The following is a 5,758-nucleotide window of genomic DNA, read 5'->3' as shown; positions in this document are numbered from 1 at the left end:
AGGGATTCGTCGTCTGGTCCCAGATGGACAGAACCTTGGGAAGGAGGGGAGGAGTCTGGCTGTGTCCGCTCGGAGTTCAGGGTTTGCAGAACTTGTAGGGCGTCAGAACTGGTGACGTCCATTGTAAGATGGGGAAACTGATACCCAGAATGGGACAGTCACTACCTCGGGGACACACTATGGGGACAAGTGTGATAAGGGAGGTCCAGAAAGGGGCCGAGACCAACGCAGGCAGGGTACCTTAGCACGTTCCGGGCTGAGCCAGTGTTGGAACCCAGGCTTCTGTTTTCCACCCAGAAAAGACCACCTAACTTCGAGGGAAACTGCTGGAAAAGCTATAGAGGCCAAAGAAAGGATTTTCCTCTTTCCGGCAACTTTTTAAAAAAGATTTTATTTTTAAGTATACATCCAACGTGGGGTCGGAACCCGCAAAACTAAGATCAAAAGTCACTGGCTCCACTGACTGAGCCATCTAGGTGCCCCCTTTCCAGCTGTTTTTAGGTTGGGAATGTTTGAGGATAACATACTGTCTCAAAATGTCCAAATCATTTGCATCAGTATCTGGGGCGATTTTTTTGAGAAGGCAGATTCTTGATTCCTATTCCCACCTTGCCTCTTGGCAGCCCTCCAGTTCTTTTAATTGTTCCTTCTTTCTGGGTTGTAATAGGATCTTCTCAATGTGAAGCACTTCATAAGAATTTTAAGTTTAACCTGAATTCCTGTCTAGGCTCTGGGAAATTAATCATAACTAAGAACCCCAACTTTTCACATCTGACTAAGAAGGTAGACTGGTAAACACAGTACTTTTCTGGGGAATCAGGGAAGGCTTTGGGGGTCTTGAGGAGTAGGTAGGAATGCATAAGCAGTGAAAGAAGTAAGGGTGGAGGTTAGAGGCAGGAAGGAGGACAGTGTTCCAAGTAGCAGGGACAGAAACAGCAAAGGCAAATAATTCTGAGTGTGGCTATGCTCCTTTTAGAGACAGTGAGGAGTTTGGTATAGATACTGAGGAGGGCCTGGGGGTTGAGCAGACTGTTAGGAGCTCAGCCTTGGAGAGGGAGCCTTGAATGCCAGGTTAAGGAGCTTGGCATTTGTCCAGGGAGTGATGGGGAGCTAGCTAAAGATTTTGAGAGAGGAAAGACCTGGTCTTTAGGTGCTGGCTACAGTGTGGCAAATGGTTTGTAAGAGGGGATACTAAGGCCAGAGAGCATGCTCAGAGGGTGTTAAGGTGTGAGGTAGTGGCTCAGGAAATGGAAAGAAGGGGACATGCTAAAGAGACATTTAGGAGGGAGAACTACAAATGATCATAAATCAGAAGCCCAACCCAGGGGCCATGATGTTTCCAGCTCCTTAAATAAAGCTTGTATATTCTCTGTCTACAGGACAAACTGAGTCCTCCAATCTTGTTGGTGGGAGGGATGCAATAGCTGGTCTGATTATGGGCATAACAGTGTTTCCATGATGCCCTTCCCTTGTTTGCCTTTATAACTGAGGGAGAGTCTAAAGCAGCAGTTATGATACTAGGCCCCAGGTGCAGGTAAAGTCCACCATGTTAACCAGGAACCAAGGAAACTATTTGTGCAGCATGAAATTTAAAAATTAAAAATCATGACCCAGGGTTCTCTGTGCAGGTCCCCACCTCCAAGATGGGTGCCAAAATGATGAATATCAGGTGTCTATTGGTGAAAGTTGGGGAAGATCCCAGACCTTAACAGCCCTTTGGTGGAGTCCCCCCACATTGTGGCAGGTAAGCTGCATTTCTTCCCATTTTGTAGACGTGGCAGCTGAGCCTCAGAAGTTACGTGACTTATTCAGTTTGTGGTGCAATTGGGAGTTAGGGGCTCTTGGCCAAGGATCTTTCTTTTTTTTAAGATTTTATTTATCTATTCATGAGAGACAGAGGGAGAGAGAGAGAGAGAGAGAGACAGGCAGAGAGCCCGATGTGGGTCTCCAGGATCACTCCCTGGGCTAAAGGCGGCACTAAACCACTGAGCCACCCGGGCTGCCCAGCCAAGGGTCTTTCAAGTGAGACTGTCTTTCCTGCTCCTTCTGCCCTGATGCTTTGCCCTTGAATCTTGGCATAATTGGTTCCTTCTTGTCATTCCCATGTTTCCTTTGCAGATGCCACCCCTGCCCCATCAATCTCTATCACATTATTCTATGATTTTCTTTATTGCACTTACTAGTGTCTGAAATTATTAATTTAGTCTGATGCTCTCCATCATGTGAGCTCCACGAGAACAGGCACATCTGTCTTGTTTACCACTTTACCACCTGGAGTGGTATCTGCCACATAGTAGATGCTCAATGACATTTGTTAAATGATAGCAATAAGCTGGGGAGAGGAAGGCAGGGTGAAAACTTAGGATGTTTCACATACTTTTCATAAACTACTTTATTTAATCCCTTCATAGCCTTTCAAGGTAGGTACTGCATCTTCTTTGGGTAGATAAGAAAATGTGCCACGTGAGGTCAAGTCAGAAGTTTGTTACTTTTGAGGTGATACACTCCTTCGAGAATCTCCATTAGACACAAGCTTTTTTTTTTTTTTTTTTTTTTAAGATTTCATTTGTTTATTCAGGAGAGACACACAGAGAGAGGCAGAGACACAGGCAGAGGGAGAAGCAGGCTTCCTGAGAGCAGCCCAATGTGGGACTCAATCCCCAACCCCAGAATCATGCCCTGAGCCAAAGGCAGATAGATGCTCAACCGCTGAGCCACCCAGGTGTTCCTAGACACAAACTTTTTGCAAACCATGTGGAGGAATTCACAGGTCTCCTTGGGCCCACTTGGGGGTCCCAGATCAAGGAACCCAGGGTTGGGGAGTTTTTCCTGAGGTCTCTCTAGCCTCAAGCCTTTGCTAGTTCCCCACTCCATGGCAAGGATAGATTCCATTTAGTGGACTGCAGCGGGCCTGCTGAAGATTCTGGAGCAGAGGGAGATTATGATGCAGTGAGCCTTTGATGTGTCAGATGTGGGTTCAAATCTTGACTCCTAAACTGGCCATGTAACTATGAGCAAGGGTTCTCACTGCCCTGAATCCCATTGCCCTCCCATTGAAAATGGAATCTATTTTTTCCCCTAACTATAACAAATCTTTTTTTTTTAACTATAGCAAATCTTTATTAAATAATCTGTTCACCAAGTGCCAGGTACCTGGTTAATGGCTTCACAGTTGTTGTCTCACTTTTTACCACAACCCTGTGAGATCAGTACTGTTATCTCCATGTTATAGCTGGGGACTTGCAGGCATGCAGAAGTGTCCTGACTTGCCAGAGATCATGCAGCTTCCCACTGTTAGCCACTGTGCCCCCACACATGCACCTAGGTGTGTACCATGAGCTCAGGCTTCCCAAAGCTGACTTTTGAGTTTCTGCTCTCGGGGCTTGTGGGAACATTTGAGTCTGAATTAGGTGAAACAAGACCAGGAGGGCTACACTGCAGTGTGAAGGGAGTCCAGTCCCTTCACTTTGTATGTGTCTTCCATCCCACCTCCCCCACCTCATGAGGGCCTCTCACCAAGCCTGTATTGGGCCTCTTGATTGGAACATATCTGTCGCCCTGGGGCTTACAGTGCACATGGTCTGCATGTGTGCACGTGGCTGCTGCCTCTTTTTAGCAATAACATCACCCTGCCTGGTATTGTTCATAAGGCTGTCTCCCCACCTGGCTGGGGGCCATCACTTGGTCACTCAGTGGAATTCCTCTGTCTTCTAGCCCCCTAGCACAGGTCTGGCCCAGCAGTGCTGCTCAGGAAATGCCTGTGGAATCACAGTGAGGACTGTCCCATGTGTTGAGGATTTACTGTGTGCCAGGCCTATCTCGGACACCTTATATGTGTTATCTCATTTACACCCCCCACCATAAACCTGGGAGGGAGAAGTTACTGTCCCTATTTTACTGAGAAGAAATAGAGACTCAGCTGGGCTTTACTTTACTTTAGGCCCACTTGTGATGATTGATGGCACCAGGGCTGACTCCAGGTCTGTGCTCTCATTGTGCATAAGGAATTCTTGAAACTGTGGGCTGATAAAGGGAAGGCACAATCCTTCCCATCGCCCCAGGACACTTAGACATTTTCTACTAACAAGCTTCTAATCCAGCTCTCATTTCACCCATGGGGAGTGGTGCTTGGCTGGCTTGGTCAGTAGAGAATGTGCCTCTTGATTTCAGGGTTGTGAGTTGAAGCCCCGCAATGGGTATAGAGATCACTTTTTTTTTTTTTTTAAAGATTTTTTTTCATTTATTTGAGACAGAGCACTAGTGGTGGGAGGGGCAAAGAGAGAAGGAGAAGCAGACTCCCTGCTGAGGTTGGAGCCTGATGAAGGGCTGATCCCAGGACCCCAGGATCATGACCTGAGCCCAAGGCAGACGCTCAACCACTGAGCCACCCAGGTGCCCTACCGTTATGTTTTCAAGGTTTATCCATGCTGTAGCTTATACCAATATCTTATTCCTTTTATGCCTGATTAGTATTCCATTGTGTGGAGATACCACATTTAGTTCGGCTGTCAGTTGGTGAGCATTTTGGTCGTTTCTCCTTTTTGTTATTATAAATAAAGCTATTATGAACATTCGTATACAAGTTTTTATGCAGCTGTATTTAATTCTCTTGGGAATAGACCTGGGCATGGACTTGCTAGTTCACAGGGTAGCTCTATGTTTAACTTCTTGAGGAACTGCCAGAGCATTTTTCAAAATGGCTACACTATTTTGCACTCCCACCAGCAGTGTCTGAGACTTCCAATTTTTACATCCTTACCTCTCGTTCTTATCTGTCTGATGATGACCATCCCAGTGGGTGTGAGGTAGTGTCATATTGTGGTTTCAGTTTGCATTTCCCTAATGACTGATGATATTGAGCAGTGCTTCTCGGCTGTTTTTATATCTCCTTTATCTATTCCCATCTTTTGGCTGTTTTTATATCTCCTTTATCTATTCCCATCTTTTACCTATTGTTTTTAACTTAAAAAATTTATTATAATGAAAGGTATTTAAAATTTGCCATTTTAACCACTTAAGTATGGTTCAGTGGCATCAAGTATATTCACATTGTTGTGCAGGTATCACCGTCATCCATCTCTGGAATGTCTTAGCATCTCCAAACTGTACCCATTAAACAATAATTCCCCTTTCTCCACTCCCAACCAACCCTTGGTAACCACCATTCTACTCCTAGACTACTCTTTGCCTCAGTTTCTCTTTCACTTAATAAAAGAGAGTTTCTATTTTGAAATTAGGTCATATTTTTATTGTTGAGTTGTAAGAATTCTTTATATATTCTGGACATTAGTCTCTTATCAGGAGTAGTTTCTCCCATTCCGTAGGTTGTCTTTTCAAGTTCTTGATAGTGTCCTTTGAAAAACATTTTTTTTTTAATTTTGAAGAAGTCCAATTCATCTGTTTTTTCTTTGGTTGCTTGTGCTCTGTCATATCTAAAAAACCATTGCCTAATCAGAAATCATGAGGATTTATATCTATGTCTTCCTAGAGTTTTACAGTTTTCACTCTTACATGTACATCTTTGGTTTATTTTTAATTAATTTTTATATATGGTGTGAGGTAGATCCAATGCATTTTTAATCCTTATACTAGGTATATGTGTTTCTAAATACTTGATGCTATTTTTCCTGTTTTTTGGACTTTAACTGGTAACATTGTATATATTATCATTCAGCTTGTTTTCTCATTCAGCCTTGTGTTCGGAAACTCATCCATGTTGATAAGGGTGACTAGTTCATTCATTTTCACTGCTCCATAG

The 5,758-nt window shown here is 44.2% G+C and overlaps 1 protein-coding gene across 1 annotated transcript in view; it reads left to right on the top strand.

Annotated features, from left to right (window-relative positions):
* Positions 1–1,641: 1,641 nt before the first annotated feature.
* Positions 1,642–5,758, top strand: part of MYH7B (myosin heavy chain 7B) — a 38,672-nt gene continuing 34,555 nt past the window's right edge. The window contains exon 1 of the mRNA XM_072736039.1: positions 1,642–1,744. The gene's annotated coding sequence lies outside the window, so the exon portion shown is untranslated. The remainder of the gene's footprint in view (positions 1,745–5,758) is intronic.

The sequence above is a fragment of the Vulpes vulpes genome, chromosome 14 (genome assembly GCF_048418805.1).
Source record: "Vulpes vulpes isolate BD-2025 chromosome 14, VulVul3, whole genome shotgun sequence".
NCBI lineage: Eukaryota > Metazoa > Chordata > Mammalia > Carnivora > Canidae > Vulpes > Vulpes vulpes.
This window is presented reverse-complemented; position numbering and strand designations above follow the sequence as displayed.